Genomic DNA, 21,961 nt, shown 5'->3' with positions numbered 1-21,961 from the left:
GAGGACCCTCAGGACTTACTACACTGGCATCTTTCATATTGACTTATCTGACAGACCTACAAGCTATTTGATTTGTCACACAAATATCTATTTCGTTGAAACTTGCCAGCTTGTTAAAATGGCACATACTTGGTAGAATAAGACAGGCCACACAATGACACTTACACCATTAAACACACTCCCAAACACATCACTGGGGAGCTTAATCGGTACTGAAGGACCTGGACATTTTACAGTTCTTCTGCAATCTATGTTATCATTCCTTTTGCTAGTGTACATTTTAGATAAGTGAGATGGATTATCAAATGAAGCAGTTATTACACAAGTAAAAACCACAGTTATCTTGATCAAAGTAAGTTAAATTAATGCTGGTCGACGCTAGTTTCATTGAACTAAACTTGACTTAAAACAAGCAAAAGTTAACTCAGATCTGGGAATAACATCAGACCCAAATTAGCTGTGTTACAGTTGCAAGTTGGAAAAATGGTAAGCATACCTGTTAGCTTAGCCTAACCCTCTGGAGGCAGGCGTTGCAGATTTGCAACAGTTAAAACCCACCTACCTGGTTACTCCACATATGTATTTCATGAGCATTTTTTAACTCAGAAGTACCCCTGAAGGACTTAGTTGTTCATCCTTTTATCAAGACATATTTTGAGCGTGAGAGGGTTAATAAACACGTTAGTTTACAAATTCAACAACAATAGCTTCTATTCGTTCAACCACTAAGACTTTTAAACCAATAAATAAAAGAAAATACGGTAAAGCAAAACTAAGGTTTAAAAGGTTTATTATGGTGGCAGCTCGTGCCAGATATGAGAAATGAAGCCACCAGGGTCACTGCAACCCTCCGACCCTCAATGCTCCTCCCCCATCCACACTGAGGTGACATGCGCTGCTTCTTGTGGCTGCAGGAACTGAAGTAGGGATAGTCCCAACCCACCACCCCACCTAGTGGACACTTATGTTGTGTTGTCTGAAGTCTGTTGCATATATGTCTGTCTAAGGTGTTTTTTGCAGAGCAAAGCTGCCCTCCTGGTGGGAGGGTAACTCTGAAGCGCCTTTTTTTCCCTCCACCTGAACCAATCCTCATGTAAACCCTCTTATCGCTATTAAGGTAGCGCGATTCAGTGTTGCGAATGACCACAGTCACCGGTTCTTGTCATGTGTCTTGCCCATGTATGTCTGATCTCTGAATTGTGTGGACTGAAACTCTAATTTTCCCTCTGGGATTAATAAAGTATCTTTGATTGATAAACAATCCCACATTACACCTGGCCTGGCGTCACTTCACTGGCAGATGTTCGTGGTAGTCCAAAAAAAAAAAAAAAACCTGACAAAAGCTCAGTAGACTATTCCTTTACATATGAACTCTGGACTACTTTTTGTATCTGATGGCACTAAATGTATAGCACTAAGTTGTGGTTTCCACTTCCATATTTATGGCTGAAAGCAATGCATCATTCATGCGTTCATGCACTCCTCTAGTGTAGCCAACAAACAAAGCTAAAACACATTGTTTTACAATTATTATGATCATGGTATGTTGTGTGTTCATATCTTTATATTTGAAAGACATACCTGTCCATGGGAAAGGTCGCCAACTTAAACAATGCTCAGGTAGTCCGTGGCATTTAAACAGTGCCCAGTTTGCACTAAGGGGTCTAAAGTTTGCCAAGAAAACATCCCCCACACCATTACACCACCAGCAGCCTGCACAGTGGTAACAAGGCATGATGGACTCATGTTCTTATTCTGTTTACGCCAAATTCTGACTCTACCATTTCAATGTCTCAACAGAAATCGAGACTCATCAGACCAGGCAACATTTTTCCAGTCTTCTGCTGTCCAATTTTGGTGAGCTCGTGCAAATGGTAGCCTCTTTTCCCTATTTGTAGTGGAAATGAGTGGTACCCGGTTGGGTCTTCTGCTGTTGTAGCCCATCCGCCTCAAGGTTGTGCGTGTTGTGGCTTCCCAAAGGCTTTGCTGCATTCCTCGGTTGTAACGAGTGGTTATTTCAGTCAGAGTTGCTCTTCTATCAGCTTGAATCAGTCGGCCCATTCTCCTCTGACCTCTAGCATCAACAAGGCACTTTCGCCCACAGGACTGCTGCATACTGGATGTTTTTTTCCTTTTCACACCATTCTTTGTAAACCCTAGAAATGGTTGTGCATGCAAATCCAAATAACTGAGCAGATTGTGAAATACTCAGACCAGCCCGTCTGGCACCAACAACCATGCCACTCTCAAAATTGCTTAAATCACCTTTCTTTCCCATTCTGACATTCCGTTTGGAGTTCAGGAGATTGTTTTGACCAGGACCACACCCCTAAGTGCATTGAAGCAACTGTCATGTGGTTGGTTGATTAAGGAGAAGTTGAACAGGTGTTCCTAATAACCCTTTAGGTGAGTGTATATGCACCTTTGATATCATTTTTCTTCATATTACTCTCTTTAGTGTTGGTGCTGCAGTAACAAGTGAATTTCCCCACTGTGGGATCAATAAAGTTGATTCTATTGTATTCTATTCTATTCTATTCTATGTCCTGCCAGCAGGAGGCCCCGGGGTTGCCCAAAGACAGGTTGGAGAAAGTACATCTCTAATCTGGCTCGGTAACAGCTTGGGGTCCTGCCGGAGGAGCTGGTGGAGGTGGCCGGGGACAGGGCTGTCAGAGATGCCCTGCTTGAGATGCTACCCCTGTGTCCTGGACCCAAATAAGCGGAGGAAAATGAATGAATGAATGAATGAAAAAATACCTAACTTGTTGTCCAGATTATCTATTGTAGTTTTAAATCTCAAGCTGTTAAACTTTGGGTCCATTGTTATATGAAGTAAAACACCAACTAATACAGACAGAAACTAAAAGATTGTGCCACGTCCTTGGATATATAGATCCAGAGAACGGATCCAAGTTATGCTCTGTCAGTCCTTGAATTCCTTGTTTAGTGAAGTACCAACTACAGTTGATAGAGGTAATATATGGATAAATCGGATGGTTTTGTCTCTATGTTAGAGAGATATCAAGATTGCATTTTGTCTAAACCATGTTAAACTGAAACATTTGTTCTATTAAATATTCCAACTGTGAACCCTTGAGTTTCTTGTTACATAAAGTAAAATATTTACTAAAATTGAAAGACTGATACAAAGAAAAATGTTAAAAGTAATGAAGAAAACAAAAGAAACAGATGCACTTTAATGGCATTCAAAGAGAAAGCAATTCAAAAACACACCTGAGATAGTTGGTGCCTGCATTCACCAAAACAAGCTCCTAATGTGGTTTAATGAAACAAGTGTGGTTAACTTGGTCTGTAATGAATGCTGAAGGGCCAGAAAACACCAGTGCCAAATGATGCATGTCTGAGCAGCAGTTGCTATTATTTCAAATTACAACCCTCCGATACCAGCAGCCGCGAATCCTCCCCACGTTGTTCTGTTTTCAAGCATCATTGCTTCCAAAAAGTTAATGAATTCTCATACGCACTCTCAATTTAGACGTTCTGCTTTCTGTGTTTCTGGGACACCTCTCGAACTGTTGTCTTCTGTAAAAACTGATGAGTTGAAGTGAGGTTGTTAACAACACTTCTATTTTAGATGGTTATTCATTCTGAAATAATGGCTTCCGGTCTGTTATCATTCACACTTCAAACTCCCCGTCTTTGTTTATAATTTCATCCAGGGGTGGTGGTCCCCCCTATCTGGCCACACTCCTGAACAGGCATTCCACATCACGCGCTCTGCGCTCCTCTGACCAAGGCCTGCTCGCTGTCCCTCGTTCTAGGTGTCGTACTCGCGGGGACCGGGCTTTCTCAGTCCTAGCACCGTCACTCTGAAACCAGTTGCCACGCTCAGTTAGGCTGTCCCCATCTCTGCCAGTCCTCAAGAGTCACCTAAAAACCCACCTCCTCCGCTTGGCGTTTCCTGAATGTATTTGAATTTGGCCCTCTTGTATGTTGATTTTATTTCCCTGTTTTCAGTGGTTCACTCTATCCCTTGTTTTACCCATTTGTCTTCTACTAGAATGTTTTACCTTTTTTTGTAATTTGTAATTTGAATTACTTTTATTTTTGATTTATTCACCATATTTAACTTTCTCTTGTACCATGTTCAGCGCCTTGGGCTTCCCGATAGGGTTGCGGAAGGCGCTTTATAAATAAAGCTTTGATTGATGGATTGAAATCATAGAACAAATGGTGTTAGTATCAAGGCTAAAAATATCAAATGGAAGTGCGCTTCAAAAGTGTTTGCCTCGAGTCATACAACACACTGGTTTCTTTGACTAATGATATGAACTGTGATGACAAAAGGTGTTCTCACCCACTTTATCAAACTTAACCATCCAAAATATGCCCCGTGTACTGACAGTATCTCATTATTAGATGAGAAAATGGAATTTTAGTTGTCTGCATTCATGCAGATTATGGGTTTCTGCTGGACATTATGACAGGTCAATTTAACAAAACGTAAAGAGCTAGGATCTGCTGATGAATGGGATGAACTATTTTATAGCAGTCCCAGTTTTTTCAAGTGGTAGAATCTTGTAAAATAAGCTTTGTGTGATATGCTGGTTCAGTGTTCACAAGTCAAGTTTAAACTAAAGTGAATAGATTAATTCTGCTTATAAAGTGAAACTAATGATTCTCTTGCTGGTGATGGTAGGTCCCGTTGGCAGAACAGTTTGGATTGGAATATCCCAACTGATTTAACCCTTTGATGCATAATGGTCACTACAGTGGACAGGTACTCAAAATTGTAATTTATTTATTCTTTGCTATTAAGCACAGCTGTTGAAGACTTTATTGCATGTGAGCCGCTCCACTTCGACCTCAGTAAGTCAAGCCAACATATTTCATGCTCAGAATGCACGCTGTCCACCAAGGTGGACATGTGATAAATTATTTGTTGAAATTTGTTTCATTCACACCTAAAGATGAATGAAAAAAATTGTTAAAAAGATCATGGTTGAAGATTTCATAATTCATGCATCAAAGGGTTAATAGAGAGTCCTCTTTAATACATTTTAATAATGACTTTGGGTCCTCCAGTTGACACATGGGGAAAAAATAATCTGAAGTTGACTGGATATTCAGTTATGTTTATGTATACATAATGTATTGTTGGGGCAGCAGTAGCTCAACAGGTTGAGCGGGTTGTCCAGTAATCGGAAGGTTGCAGGTTCGATCCCGGCTCCGGACAGAGAATTCTGCTGTTGTGTCCTTGGGCAAGACACTTAACCCACCTTGCCTGCTGGTGGTGGTCGGAGGGTCCGGTGGCACCTGTGCTCGGCAGCCTCGCCTCTCATCTCCACCAGTGTATGAACGTGTGTGTGAATGGATGAATGATACACTGTAGTGTAAAGCGCTTTGGAGTTCTTACTCTGAGAGGCGCTATACAAGTGCAGCTCATTTATCAATACAGTATGCTCAACAAGACAATAAGAATAGCAAAGATCCTGCCAAGACTAATGTAAAACAACGGTATTCTCACTGCCTGTAAAAAACAGGCTTTTTCTGGTTAATTTCAACTCTGTGGTTACCTAACATGTACACAAAAGTACAATGGGGATGTTACTCATCTACTATCTTGTTGATGCAGAGTATTTGAAATCTCCCAGAATTGCCAAACACTTTGCAATCTGATAAGGTTGGACTTTCACTTGGGAAAGTCAAACAAAAAGCCTTGTTCAAAAGCCTGGTTTGGGGTTGGGTGCTTGTGTACAAATGTATTTATTTAACCTTAATTCAACCTGAAAGAAAATCCCACTGAGAAAAAATACCTCTTTTTGAGGGAGACTAAAGATAAGTAGCAGCAAGCATCGCACAAAGTTACAAAAAAAAATAAAAAATAAAAAATAAATCACAAAATAACCCAAAAATGAACAACACAAAAATAGCTAAATAGTTTAAGTTCAACTAAAATGGTAAGCAATCTAAGTGAAAAGCTGCTAGGGTTTTGCGCCTGGGGACAAGCCTGAACTAGTTGCATGGGTACGTCTTTCAATGGACCCACCTGCCACTAACTAACCCTAACCCTCTAACCCTTCCCATCGTGAAGGGTAATGAACCAAGGCTATGAATACAACCATTGATTTTTATGCTTGGTAAACCAATTGATAACAGTTAGGGTTACACGTGCAAACATCTTTTGTGATTAAGCACAAAGTAAAAGATTGAAGGCAGAAATGTACAGCCAGATAGTGCTCTACCCCTAGAAGCCTACAATTAGACACACAATCCTTTCATTATTCCCACTTAAAAGCTCTAAATCTTCCCCTTTCTCGCTGCAACACTTTTCTTCATTGGAGGGTTAGCGAGATAACATCCAAAGGTTTTGCCGACCTCAGTTTTTTTTCCCCAAAGATCTCCCTGAGATCAGTCATAATTATAGTGACTCTCGTCGCTTACTGACGTCCCCTCCCAGAGTTGCTATGGAAACGCCTGCCATCTTGATGAGCCGGTAGGATTGGCGTGAAGGGGATCTTTATTTCCCATCGGCCATATCTGATTAAAAACGCCGGCATAGCTAACAAAGGAGAAGAGGGAGAAGCGGGGAGAGGGGGAGGATGAAGAAGGGTAGCATGGAGGCGGCTTTTTCATTTCCACACGCTGCTGCCTTCTGAAGGTCTCTTTCATCCCAGAGAAAGATACAGGGTCGCTGTTTTTGGCTCTAATGGCTGCTGGGGGGTCAATTGTACCTGCATTGATGCTAAGACGGAGAAGTGTGATGATAGATCATATGGGTTAATCTAATAGGTTTCTGCTTGTATGATTTAAGTCCATTACGATTTTGTATGTAGCAAGATTTGTCTGCGTGAATGATTGAATATGAAACACACACACACACACACACACACACACACACACACACACACACACACACACACACACACACACACACACACACACACACACACACACACACATTATACCCCTTGGCGGTCTTCAAGGGGATGGAATAAGGTCTACTTTTAACTCGCCACATGATGTACATCAACAACCTTGACATGTCGTTATGCTGAATTTATTAATAAAAACTTCATTACTTGCCAGAAAAGATGAGTGGCTGCTTGACTTGAAGGACTAAATTATAAATCTTGAACACTTCTGAAGCTATAATGGAATCCAGTGTTGATCCGTTAGAATTTGTTTTTTGGGTTTTTCTCATGATTCCCTCGAGGTCTGTCTTGGGTTCACCACAGAGGGGGCTGGTCAGCTCATTAAACAGGTAGAGAGTCGCCTTCATGAAAAGTTAATTAAGTGCTAATGAAAGAGATGTGAGCTGGACCTCTGCTGCACTGATAAAGCCATGCTAAGTGTGAGGAAACCAGAAGGAGCTGATAACAAAACCTGAACAGTTCAAGAACACCCAAAACACAATTCTCCCATGATTTTGTGACCTTATGTACATGCCGCTTTGTGTGTGATGGGAAGTAGAAATTAAAGATACATTCCATAACTGTTGCAACATTCCATAACTGTTGCAACTTAAAAAAAAAAGTTTTTTTCTTAAAGGTTTGGGCGGCAAACTATCGTCTATTAAGGTAATTTTCGAAGCTGTGATAGTGTTATAGGGTCCCACATCTGTTTACTCCACTTTACAGTTTTTGACTGGCAGTCCGCCCCTGGAAGTGCTGACTGCATGTTGCTTTACAGCAGTACCAGTATTTGACTCCATAGACATGAATACGAAGATGTCCCAATGGGCACGGAAGGGCGTAACTGTGTAACCTCCATATTGGATGGGTCTCCTCACTCTATAAAGCCAATGCAGAGTGAGCAACTATGCACGTTTTTAAGCAGCCTACAGTTGCAACAATCAGCGTACTATTGAAACACATCAAATGGGAATACTGGTGACTTTAGGATTTTATATTTAAAATTATTTTCATTTATTTTGTTTAGTTATATTTATATTTTAAATATCATGCCAGTTAAATGTTGACATAAATACATAGAAAATAATAATCAATCTTTAAAAAGTGAGTTTTTATTCTCTTTCTATTTTAACTAGGGATGGGACTTGATTTAAAAAAATAATTTAATGAAGGCTTTGTATTTAATCTTGAATAACTGTATTTTGATCGTGCAAGACAATTTGACCCCAAGCAATTTTTATTAAAAATAACAACGAGGCACGGATGACAAACCCACAATTTGATGAGTGTAATTCTGTAACCACCATGTCTATTTGATTATTTTGTTAAAAAAGTGTCCACACTGCCTATATTTATCGGTATATTTAAACTGTGTAATGTAATCCAAGAAAGTGCTATTCCTCTTATACCTCTTTTAGATTACTAAATTATATTATTTCATATTTTATTTCTTTAATTTCATACCATACCAGTTTGTTTCTATAGCACATTTAAAATACAACATGGGAGCTGCCAGGATCAATTAAAACCGAATACATTAAAAAACAATGAGGATAAAGAAATACTGAACAGCAATAACATGTAAAAACAATGGGAACAATAAGAAACACATTGAAACAATAAAACAAGTCACTTTCTAAAAGCCACGTTGTAAAACTAAAGTTGTCATTTAATTTTTTTACCGTGTGGGCATCAGAACGAAGCCCCTGCACTGTGAGAACAAACATCCCAGCTCTAAAGCCGACCTTCATCTTAGACACGTCACGTGATCAGGAAGCAGAAAATCCATGTGTTAGGAGATCGTTTTGGGCCACTGCTGTAATAAAAATGAGGTGTGAACCGGAAAAGCTTCTGCCGATCACAATTTGACAAAGGATTGTGAAAGAACGGATAACACTTGAAACGCGCGGATTCTTCTTGATGTTAAGAGGCGAGTCTCCTCTTTGTTTTGTTAGTTTTGATGTCAACATCATCCTAGCGTGCAATGTTCAGTGACTCTTCAAAAAAAGTAAAAATGTTGGAAAAACGCTGGCAGCAAAGGGCTTTACTGATCAGGAAATGGCTGGCAGTGAATGAGTTAAGTAGATCTTTTAGCTATCAGGCTCCTCTCTTGTGAAACCAGCTCCCAGCTTTAGTCCGTGAGGCAGACACCTTGTCTACTTTTAAGACTTGGCTTAAAACAGTTTAATTTGATAGGGCCTATGGTTAAAATCTGATGTTAGCCTAGTTCTGGACAAGTGGGGGAGTAGAGAGAGGTGGAGAATACAGTCAGTAAAGATGGCTTTCCCTTGCCCTGCCACCAACATGCCTCCATCGAAAAGGCTAAGTTATCCAGTTAGTTCAGCAGTTATGCTACTATAGGCTTAGACTGCTGGAGGACATACTGACCACATTCCACACTCTGCTACTTTCTTCTACAATTTGCTCTTTAACTGCATTATTTCCTGCCATTTCAGCTGTTAACTTTATTTTTTCTCTGTTTTCTCCCCAGAAGAAGCTACAACGGTTTTCTGCTGAGCTGTGGTGCCCTCATGGAGGGGGCCACCAGCTTGAACACTGCTGCTAACCACATAAACATTCTCCCTCTCCTGATGATAACATTTTACTTTCTTTGACATTGAATGTGCCACTACTAGTTTACCTGTTTAATTGTAGATTCACTAAGATGAATACAATAAAGTATATTTCTTACTAAATAGAATATTTACTAAGAAATCACAATGCAACCGCTTTGTGTTCCAGTATTCGGTGGTCCTGCCTCCTGAGTTCCAGTCTTCGGTGCTACTGCCTCCCTTGTTCTAGTCTTCGGTGGTCCAGCCTCCCAAATTCAAACTTCTGATGGTCCCGCCTCCTGGGTTCCGGTGTCTCCGCCTTCTGTGGTCGAATCTCCTTCGTCTGAGCCTCTTGTGGTCCTGCTTCCTCAACGCCAGCATCCACGGGTTGCTGTCTGATGTTCCCTTGCTACCGGTCTCCCTGAACCTGCCATCTTCTGCCTCCTCGCAGCTAGCCTCCACGGAACCACCACCTTCGGTGCTCAGATGCTCCCACCCTGGTCTCTGGTGTAGCATTGTGGTATATGCTCTTTTATGAAAGAGGAACCATTCTACATGATAATTTGTTAAATTAATAACCAAATTGTATAGTTTTAAGAAGACTCAAAGGTTGTTTTCATCGATAAACTGTCGATAATATCCGTGGGTCTGTGTTTCAGTTCAATGAAGAAACCAGTTTGACAATTAAAAGTTTTAATTCTTCAAATTAAACTAATGATTTTGAAATTGACAAACAGGAAATAACAATCAACATTGGCAACTTGTGGGACAATCTTTAACAGTTGATATGCTGTTCTTGCTCAAATAGACCTTGTGTTGGAGGTGCTGAAGGTTGAGAGTGATATGATGTGATTATGGATGCGTGTGTGTGCAAAGTGTAGTGAGAATTGAACATGAGGTGAGATGTATGCGTGTGTGCATCTGATTTTGCTTCAGGAAGAAACAGGTGTCTGAGTGAAAAGTGATGGTTTGAATAAACTTAGGTTTAGTTGGAAAAGATGCATCAAAACGCTATCTGTCGTGTTCTGCCTCACCGAAAATCGGACCCCCTGTTGGACCCGGGACGTCACCTTAGGATGATGTTTCATCCAGGGCACCTTGGCTGGCAAAGAAGACAAAGATGCGCCGCGAACCGGTCCAGAGTTGCCCTCGGTACACGTTGATGGTAAAGCGTTTTGTCGATGCGCTTTCTTAAGTTAATTCACTCAGAAATCAAAGACTCTGTATGAGTCTGCGTTAGAAGTTGCGATTCAGCTGTCCTGTCTGGCTTGGCATGAACAGCGTGAGGGGGGGAGAAACAAGCCAACCGCCTCTGTCCCCCCTTCAGTTTCTTCAGGTCCTCTCTTTCGTTGTCAAGCACGAACTGAAATCCTAAGACTGAAACTTACCAAAAGCCTTTCTCTTCTCAAAGCAAACGTGTGCGTCATCAAATGTGTTTTGGAGTTTACTGTGAGAATCTGTGTGTGGGTGTGTTTGAGTGTGTGTGTGCTTGAGTGTGAAGGTCGGTAACAAACATCCTCAAACATTATCTAATTAAGTATGGATTCATTAATCCATTATAATTACCCAAAGCATAAGAATCATTCATTTGATTAAACACATTTATAATGAGCAAAATGATAATGGTTATTCTTTAACAAAATCAAGAAAGGAAGTTTTAAGACTTGTTATGTTATGACTACTTGTCCATGAGAACTCCTTCTTCTGGTACTGCAGGTGTTCAGATGTTATGGTTTCCAGCAGACTCTTGCAGACCTCATGTCTGCAAAGGTCTCAATCTGTGGGTGAAAGTTCTCAGCGACCCAGCTCTTTGACCCAGCCGAGTCAAATGACCTTTTGCACAGAAAACCCATATTTCCTCACATTACACTGGTGTCTCTGATTTCAGCCCACCAGGGCTTCAGAAGCTCCTTTTCGAATTAATTTTGGTCTTTGATTTGAAGGGTTTTGTGTTTCTGATGGTTTTCTCCTGCCCTCCCATGTTGGGTTGTTTTTATTTTGTGTTCATCATAAAGAAAATAAGATTGCGTAAAAGTACACAGATTGAAAACTGTTTGAAAGTATTGAGAGATGTAAAGTTATTAGATGAAGGAAAAACTGATTTGGATCAATAATCCAGGAGTAGTATTGATTTTCACCTTAAACCAACATGGCTTTATCCAGTTTAGTGATTTTTTTATTGATAAGATTGACCCAACATAATGAAAAATTGGGTTTAGACCAAAGTCCTCAACCCCGGTAAAATCTTCAAACAAAATAAGGAAATTGATGTTTGGTCTATTATTTGTTTTAACAATTATTTTTGGTAGTAAATCAACCAATGGAAGCATATTGAAGGAGGATTAAGAAGACTTGCAATGGTGACGCAATCAAAGTTAACTCTGCTGGCAATTTCATGAATGGACAATCCTTTTAAGCTATACATTGTAGTAAATGTGAACAGTCAGGCTTTACAATGTTATCAGCGTTTGTGTGGCACATTATTGCAATGAACCAGACACAAACTTTCTTTTCTATTTGTGCCAAAGTTAAATAAAATATCTTGATGAAGGTCTAAAATATTCAACTATTGTTTTAAACCAGTTTCTTTACAAAGACACACTAGACATATTTGCAGCCAGAGGGATTTAGACATATTTCTATGCAAAGTTTTAAGATTCAAAAAAAGTTAGCTGATGTGAACAGAAGCCCATTCTAGATTGTTTGTCAAACTCAAACTTCTGAGCAAGGATAAAAAATAAAAAAAAACAGCCAAAAGATGGATGTTCTCTATCCCAAAGGAATCATATCTTTTCTTTTCTTCTTTTACCAAGAACTGAAGATTGCAGATCCAGGACATAAAAAGCACAGAAGTCGGGATTGTCCCAGAAGCAGTAAAAATCTCTGCAGCGCCCACTTCAATCGCAAAACTCTGATCCTGTCTGAGAACTTCTCCTAGACAGTTCCATAAAAGAGTGCATTTAAAGAGTTGTGTTCTGTAACCACTCGGCCACTTATATCTAATATCTATTCATTGTTAAGATTGTTCTGGGGAGCTGTAGGCCGTTTAGTGTGAAGGACTGAAAATCAAGCTCACAAATAGAAAAATAGCTCTGTAAATAAGTTTCCTCTGCAATATGCAAAAACAAACAGACTTGCCACATTTCTTACTATTTTCCTTCCAAGGATACAGACTTTCTTGTAACCATTTAATGTCTTATAAATAGTTGTCAAGGCTTTATAAAGGTTTTCAAAAGTTTGTCTTTGACATTTTTTTCATTGAAAATGTTTTTCAGCCCAGCCATTGTACTGGACTATTTTCAGAGAAATGTTTTTCTTGTTCGTGTTAAGCCACTCATCATTGACCTCTGAATAACTCAGGCTTAGGAAATATAAGCAAAAAATGACTTTGATCAAGGTATGAAAGCAATTTCATTTCTGGATAAAGCTCTTGTTTCCCCTTGCTTTCGTGGGTAATACTGTCAGAGAAATGCAAATGACTGCAGCACAAATTAAATAAAGTCAATTTAGGCTATAAATAATTAGAAAACATGAATTAATTTATGTTTCTGCTTTGATTTACAACAAGCATCATGCAATAACCCTTCTATCGACATCTGTGATTAATTGTGTTTTATTGCATGCTTTATTTTTAATTGTTTTAAATTCTGTTTCCTCATTAAAAAATTGTATTCCAACCCCGTGTGTGTGTGTGTGTGTGTGTGCGTGTGCGAGTGCGAGTGAGTGAGTGAGAGAGACATGCATATGCCCTAAAAATGTTATTAACAGACTAATACACTCTAAATACTGGTTCTTCATAAGTGATAAGGAGGGGTTGTCACATTACTTACTTTTAGAGCTTTGAAGAACCTTTTTAACATTTAAAGGTCTTATGGCTGATGAACATATGCCTAATCTGAATAACTTGGCTGTGTGTAACAATGCTTGTTACAGGGTCCATTTTTAATTGTAGAGGGTGAGCGCCGTTATGGCTGCTCTCGTGGTCTGCCTGTATCTGTTCTGTCTATATGTGTGTGTGTAATCTTGGTCAGGCTGTTCTGTGGAGTCAAGTTCCTATGCTCTGGTTCGCTGGAGCGCTGGCAATAAAGTTCTCTCTGATTCTCTGATTCTGATATTTTGCAACTAGATTTTTTAGAGAAGATTTATCAAGTAATGCCCCAGATAGCAAGCTTACTTTGAAGCAATATTGATTTTCCATCTAAATCATCACAATGGTTGACATTGAAGTCTTGATGCTAAATAAATGTTGTATCAATGTTGCAAAACTGATGAATCCTGACATAGGCAACAGTGACATTGTGATTGGTGGTGTATTGATATTTTGTTTACCTGGTGATAATAATAATATAGAAAAGTCATGGATTTTTAGTTGGGAGGGAGACCATCTTGTGATAAACCTGCTGGCTTACTGCACCCAATCTCTTTTGAAAAGAACATCCTTTTTGGACTTTTTGAAATGAGAATCACTGACAACCCCCAGCTTGCTGAGAATGAAATATGTTTAAATTTAACCTTCTATACAACATGGCCGATGACTAGTGATTATTTCACCTTAAAATCCTTACCTCTTTTGTCTTTAAAACTGTATTGACTCTAAACTTTATTGCATCAAAAGTTTAGTTAATTCTCAGTTTTCTAAATAAGAACAAGTGATGGCTTTTTGGCCATCACTTGTTCATCACCCCCATACCCGCCCCCCACCCCCAGATTGCCTTTCCCATTTCATTTCATTTGTGTACAGTTTCATTAAATGATGAAGACAGAGTGCAACAGAACATAATTGAACTAGAGCTCTGTAAATGTATGAAAAAAATGAAAACTCAAATTGTTTGCTCGATGAGTCACCTTTCTGAAAGAACACAGCAGAAAAAAAGACTGTGCAAGTTGGGAAAATGGCAATGTAATGAAATAGGTTTCAATAAGACCTTTGTTGAAATTGTGTTGTTTTTAGGTCTATTGAAACGTTTTACAACTTCTACTTTCATGGTATTTAAAGAGCTATACAAAATGAATTAGGATCGGTAAGATGATACAAAAAATAATAAAAATAAATCACTTGCCCAAGAATTGTTGCAGATTTTTTTAACTTGATGTATGTGTTAAATTGTGCATTAATGGGTGAATGATTACTGTATTGTGAAGCACCTTAACTCATTCACTGCCCTTGATGACAAAAGTCGACAATCCAACCGTTCACCTTTTTTTACTGTGTGAGCATCGGAACGAGCCCCCGAACTGTGAGAACAAGCATCCCAGCTCTAAAGCCAATTTTCATCCGCGTACATCACACGTCACGTGGTTAGGAAGCAGAAAATCCATGTGTTAGGAGATCGTTATGGGCCGCTGCTGTAAACAAAGGTGAGGTGCGAACTAGAAAAGCTGTGTAGTAAATAATTTGGCACTTTAGTGCATCTTAGTTCAGATTTACACATTCTGTCGACAACTGGTAAAAACTCTGCACATCATTTGAATTTAAATCTGCCATCGCTGTAGGCTAAAATGTACCTTATGATGTTAGCTGGTACATTATGTGAGCAATGTGAGCCTGTTAGTGTGTGTATTTGTTAGAGGCTTCGCCCTCTCGGTCTGCCAGGCAATGGCATTTGTTGAACTTTTCAAACAGGAAGTGGAGAAAGACTCTGGGAGGGGGTGACGAAGTTTTGTGAGATGCAAAATGTAGCTCAGATAGATCAACTATTAACAGGGCCAGATTATCATTGCAGGGGCCCCTGGGCACAATGTGCTTGGGGCCCCTGCAATGATAATCCTGTTTCCTTCCTCCTCTTGTCTCCTGTCTCCTTCCTCCTCTTGTCTCCTGTTTCCTTCCTCATCTTGTCTCCTGTCTCAATCCTCTTCTTGTCTTCTGTCTCCTTCCTCCTCTTGTCTCCTGTCTCCTTACTTCTCTTGTCTCCTGTTTGCTTATGCCTCTTGTCTCCTGTTTTCTTCCTCATATTGTCTTCTGTCTGCTTCCTCTTCTTGTCTTCTATCTCCTTCCTCCTCTTGTCTCCTGTCTCCTTCCTCCTCTTGGCTTCTGGATCCTTCCTCCTCTTTTTGTCTGCCCTTGTTGGTCTCCTGTTGCGGTCGGCAACAAGATGGCGCCTGTGCTTGGCTTAGCCGCAGTCACCGGTAGGGCTGTCGCGGTAACCGCAAAAATGAAATATCGCAATATGAAGAAGCCCACCGCGCTGCATCATGGGCCACCGCGATTACTGAACTTGGTTCAACTCAATGATGCATGTTGAGAAGGATGGCTGCACTGGTATCAAAACGAAACGTTACTTTGCTCCTTTGGGAGCGCTTTAGTTTTCAGTACATCAGCTGCTGCGCAGCCAGAGTCCTTGGCCGAGACAGAGCTGCCACCAGCGGCAAAAAAATAATAATAAACGCTCGGAGACCTGCTGAAGTCCCGGACAAGCACTGCTTCTGCAACCGTCCTGAAGAGAGTTTGAGCCGAGCTGTAGCTCACTCGCTACCTGTAGGAGGAATGCATCCACCCTAAAGAAACCCCCGACATGGTGGAGCAACAGCCGGGAGAGATTCCCTTTGCTCGCCAGAGTCGCACGCAAGTAAGTGTGCGTTAGTGCAACGAGCGCACCATCCGAGAGGGTTTTCACTGTTGCTGGAAATGTTGCCACCCCTCTCAGATCCTCTCTCAAACCGTATATAGTTATCATGCTGGTTTTCCTTGTGGGTAACAAGGACGTGACCGAGCTATAAATCACCGTCATTCGTGTGTGTGAAAGTGAAATGATAGTGCGCCTGCCCCCCGACGCGCGCGCGCGCCCAGTACATGTAAGTTTTTTATGCTTGATTTTAAACAACTAAACAAAATGGGGACTTGTTTCTTATTTGTTAGATGCTGCAGCCAAATTTGAATTTAAAAGTTTAACTTCCTGAATTTTGTTGTTTTTAAGTTCAGTCGGACTCCGACTGTCGGACAAACAAACGTTACTGCGATCTGTGTTGTTACTGCCCTTTGATCTGCATTCAGTAAAGTGTTATAAAAGAAGGCACGGTAATTTTTAACCTTTTTTAAATGTGTAAACATTATGTTTAAATAGTACTGCAATATAAAAAAAGGGCTGCAATAATATCGCACACCGCAATATTAAGCCACCCTGAATCACCGCAGGGGGAATTCCTCAACCGTGACAGCCCTAGTCACCGGCCACTTTTTCAAATTTTTCTCCACTAACCTCCTCTTTTCCACCTTGCTCCTGTCTGCGATCCTCTTCAGTAGTGTCCCTGCTACCATCTCCTGTGATCGCCAGACTCTTTTGTCCTTCTGTTCGTTCACGATCGCCCAAGATGCACCGAGGACGTACCATCCTGTTTGTTTACCTGAGTGGCGCACCGGCCCGGAACCAATCGACAGTCTCTGGCTGCCCGCCTCCGGCTATGTTTGTCCAGTCCCGGGAAAACGTCGGAGGAAAAGAGGTGAACGAGCAGGAATCCAGGTGAGAATAAGACTTCTCTTAAAGTGTGGTTTATCTGGTAAACATCGGCGTGATCGTCTAGCTTCCTGTCCTTTGTTTGGTGACCTGAGCGCCACTTCTGCTTTCCCACCAGGCCGCGTTGGGACGCGGTTCATCCGTCCAAGTTTTTTAAGGTCGGTTTATCCTCATTCCTCAGTGGTGTCTCCTCCTGTTCCCTCCATAAGTGGTTTTTATAAACCCCTTGGATCTAACCCTGCTAATTTACGTCCACTAACTCGAGCTGTTTCTGTAGTTTCTGATTCCTCCACCTCACTCAGCATGGCTCTATTAAATTCCCGCTCTTTTAACAATAAGTCTTTCCTGCTCAATGATCAAATTCTGTCGAAAAACCTGCATTTTCTGTTTCTGACTGAAGTTTGGCAGCAAACATCTGATTATTCTGCTCTGATTGAACTTTGCCCGAGTGGTTATTCTTTTCTTAGCCAGCCCCGGGATTCTGGTCGTGGTGGAGGCCTAGCTGTTGTTTTCAGAGACCATCTTCCATGTAGCTCTACAACCTCTGGTCACTTTGCTTCCTTTGAACTGCAGCTGATTAAAGTCGGGCGTAAGGACCCGTTCTACTGTGCTGTGGTCTATCGTCCACCTGGTCCAAACAGCTCTTTCCTTCAGGAGTTTAGTGACTTTCTATCCTCCACTGTGAAGCTGTCCAGACTGGTGATTGTTGGTGACTTTAACATCGACGTTGATGATCCCTCTGATCACTTTGCCATGAATTTCTCCAGCCTTATAGACTCCTTCGGCTTTACCCAGCATGTTTCTGGCCCCACACACACCAGGGGGCACACTCTAGACCTTGTTTTTACCCTGAGTCTAAATGCTGACAGTTTTTGTCCTGAGTTGTATTTCAAATCACCATTGCATTTTCTTTAACTTGTCAGTTTCTGCGTCCCCACTTCCTGCTTGCCGTATGGTTAGTTCTCGTTTTCTTAATGAGAGCACAGCTAGCAATTTTTCTGCTGCTTTTTATCCATCCTGTTCTTCTGATAACGACCCAGATTCCTTAACTTCTCAGTTTAACGAGCACTGCCTCTCCATTCTGGACAACATCTGTCCTGTCAGAACCAGATCAGTTCCTGCAGTGAACCCTACTCCCTGGTTTAATGACAGCCTTCGCAGCCTGAAGCGCCAATGCAGAAAAATTGAGCGTTTGTGGAAGAAAACCCATCTCCACGTCCATCTGCTGCACCTAAAGGATCTTCTGTCATCCTTTAACTCTGCAGTCAGAGACGCTAGGGTTTCCTATTTCTCCAACCTGGTGTCCCAGAGCAAAGGGAACCCCAAGGTGCTGTTTAACACCATCAGCAGCATCATCTCTCCTGCCTCTCCTACAGCTTCCATCCACTCTGTTGCAGACTGTGAGAACTTTCTGTCTTTCTTTGTGGACAAAGTCAATAAGGTTAGATCTAGTATCTCTCCCTCAGCCTTATCGCTGCCTCTCCCGACTCCAACCAGGCCCATCAACCTAGATAGCTTTGCTCCTGTTTCTTTGCCTGAGTTAACCAAACTAGTTCACTCTATGAAGACCATCTCTATGCCCCCTCCACATCTTACCCTCATCTTTGTTTAAAAGTGCTTTTCAGTCCATCGGTCCCAGCGTGCTCTCTATAATTAATGCTTCTCTGGTTTCTGGTCAGGTCCCTATTTACTTTAAGAATGCTGTAATCCACCCGCTTCTTAAAAAAACGAGTCTCGACCCCTCTCTCCAAAGCAGCTTCAGGCCCATCTCTAAACTTCCGTTCATCTCCAAGATCTTGGAAAAGGTTGTGGCTAAACAACTCACAGCTGCTCTTGATGAACATAACATCTATGATAGCTTCCAGTCAGGTTTTCGTAGAGCTCATTCTACTGAAACAGCTCTTCTTGGGGTCTCTAATGACCTTCTGATTCACAGTGATGCAGGGGACTGTTCTGTTCTGGTCCTGCTGGACCTGACTGCAGCCTTTGACACTGTTGACCATCACCTGCTACTGGAGAGGCTGAGAGACTGGGTAGGCCTATCAGAAACGGCTCTGGAGTGGTTCTCCTCTTATCTTTCTGAGCGCTCCTTTTCTATGGCCGTCTCCAAGTTTAGGTCCTCCACCACCTCTCTTACCCATGGTGTCCCACAAGGTTCTGTGCTGGGGCCTCTGCTCTTCCTCCTCTATCTGCTTCCTCTTCAGCACATCCTGAGCTCCTTCAAAGGAATCTCCTACCATATTTATGCAGATGACATCCAACTGTACATCTCCTTTAAGCCCCATGAGATGTCTAAGCTGCAGCTGTTACACACCTGCTTAGACTCTATCAAAACCTGGATGGCTGGGAGCTTTCTTCAGCTGAATGAAGATAAGACTGAGATCCTCATCTGTGCCCCAGACAAGCTGGTTCCCAAAGTCAGAGACTCTCTTGGTCAGCTTGCTTCCCACACCAAACCTTCTGTCAGGAATCTTGGCGTGACCTTTGACCCAGCTCTCACCTTGGATTCTCATGTCAGTTCTCTTGTTCACTCTTCCTTCTTCCATCTCAGGAACATTGCTAAGCTGAGTCCCATTCTGTCCCGCTCTGAACTTGAGACAGTTATCCACACCTTCATCTCCTCATGCTTAGACTACTGTAACTCTCTTTTCACGTGTCTGAGCAGAACCTCCCTGAACCGTCTACAGGTGGTTCATAATGCCTGTCCTCGGCTTTTGACCAAGTCCTCCAAACACACTCACATCACCCGCTTCTCCTCCAGCTTCACTGGCTGCCAGTCAACGTCAGGGTTCATTTCAGGATCCTGGTTCTGGTCTATAGGGCCTTACATGGACAAGCACCATCTTACATTGGTGATCTTCTTAGTCCCTACACCCCCAGCAGGTCTCTGAGGTCCAGTGATCAAAGCCTACTGGTGGTGCAGCACCAGGCTAAAGACCAAAGGTGACAGATCATTTGCTGCTGTGGCCCCCAGACTCTGGAACTCTCTCCCCCTGAGCCTGAGATCAGTGGACTCAGTGGTCTCCTTTAAAAAGCAGCTGAAGACTCACTTGTTCAAGCTGGTTTTTGTATGACCTTCTTCACCACTCTCTCTTTATTCTGCTCTCCCCACCTATTCCACCTTCCTCAGGATCCACTGATTTCCCTCTATCCTATTCACTCTTTCTCTTTCTTAACATTTTTTTCTTTTAAATCCCGATTGCCTATTTTGCTCATTTTAAATATATTTTTAAACATTTTCTAAATGCTTTTTTATATTTTTACTTTTTTTTTTGTTTTTGTGAAGCGCCTCGTGATTTTTATCTTGAGAGGCGCTATAGAAATGATATTTTTTTCTTCTTCCTCTCTTGCCTTCAGAAAAACTGCTTTCTGGCCTTTCTATTAGTAAATTAATTTACAATGTCATCAAAATCCAGATTCCTGACAAGCTGAGGTTAAATAGCCACCAGTGACGGTGCACTGAGGCACTGTTGAGTTTGTATTGTTCTCTGTTCACTTTTTATTCTTGCCATTTGTGAAAATGATCGTTTCCCTTCACAATTTGTAACTGGTAGAGTTAGAAACATCCACAGGGCCACAAACACATTAGGGAAGATGGACTGTAGACAATTTTTAAGCCCGAAAACGATCCTGGTTCTTCTTATATTACATTATCTATGTGGACTCTCCGGGGATTATTTTTAGCTGAGAGGCGCAGAGCTCTGATCGTTGATGTGCTCCAGACAGATGCGTCCTGAGCACGGCCACAGTAACATTCTCAAGTGTCGGCACCTCAAAAACAAATTTAACATGCGATCGTTCATGTCGGCTCATATCCTTTCATGTTTTCTGTCTTTTATTTGTTCCTGATGCGTTTCGCTGCTGCGGATTGGAGCACATCACTTGTTTCGTCCTCTGGTGACTTCACCGCACTGGTGCGGCCAGCGCCCGGCGCACACTCCGCTATTTCTGTGGCCGGTAGATATTTTTTAACTGCGGTTCAAAAGTAACTCATGAGGTCAAAATACATGAAGCCAGGTAGCAGTTTTTCTTTAGGATTGAGAGGAGATGCAGGAAGATAATAAACAGCAGGACAGAAAAATAGTCAAATAAAAACAAGTTAGTTTTTGTACCTGGTGTTTGCAACAAACAGACACCACTGAAGGTCATCAGAAGTGAAGAACAGAAAATGAAATGATTCTTTCAATGTTTAGATCAGCAGGAACTCTGAGAGGCTGCAGGCGCATCAGTGAGTTTGCGGCCGCTGCGCAGGGGGAGGGGGTAGAGGGCTGAACAAGGGAACAGTGAAGATCCAAAAACTACCGTTGTTAGAAGTGATGTGTTCAACTTAGAAAATGTGGGCGCAATTTTAGTTACTTGTCAACTTCTTTCTCCAATGTTAAGACTGCTGCGCGCACACACACACACACACACACACACACACACACACACACACACACACACAAAAAAAAAGGACTGCTGCTCGTGTGGGCCCCCTTGTGTCTGTGGGCCCCTGGGCCTGTGCCCAGTTTGCCCATATTATAATCCGGCCTTGACTATTAATCTTCATATCAGAGTAAGAAACTGGAGATGTAGTATAAGTGGCAGTGAAGGCTATCAAATGCATGCGTCTCACGCTCATTGCGTGATAATTAGCAGCTCTGATAATGTAAATATCTTCTTCAAATATGGCTCACTGCATATTTAGAGGTGATCCATTTTTAGTGAATGGGTGGGATCAACCAATAAAAGTTTACAATTGGTCAGTCAATGTAATGCGATCATGCTGCTTGCACATGTACACATCTTTCCCCTTCCTAATGTCTTGAAGGTTGATCTGGAGCGAGGGCTGGGTGTTTCTGCTGACCTGCATGGAATATCAATAACAAAGTTATACTGAAAGTAGCAGTAACTAGTACAGTAATCAGAAACGTTGCTTGGCCGTCATTCGTTAGGTGCTTTTTGGGAAAAGGGGGGTTTAGATAAAGGGGGTTTGAAAAGTTGTGATAAATAGCTGTGACTTTCTGGCTCAAGGGAACTAAATTGAGAATACTTCCAGATAACCAAGAGAAAACACAAAGTGATGCTTTGCAACCGGTGAGAA

The sequence above is a fragment of the Nothobranchius furzeri genome, chromosome 14 (assembly GCF_043380555.1).
Source record: "Nothobranchius furzeri strain GRZ-AD chromosome 14, NfurGRZ-RIMD1, whole genome shotgun sequence".
Classification (NCBI taxonomy): Eukaryota; Metazoa; Chordata; class Actinopteri; order Cyprinodontiformes; family Nothobranchiidae; genus Nothobranchius; species Nothobranchius furzeri.
This window is presented reverse-complemented; position numbering follows the sequence as displayed.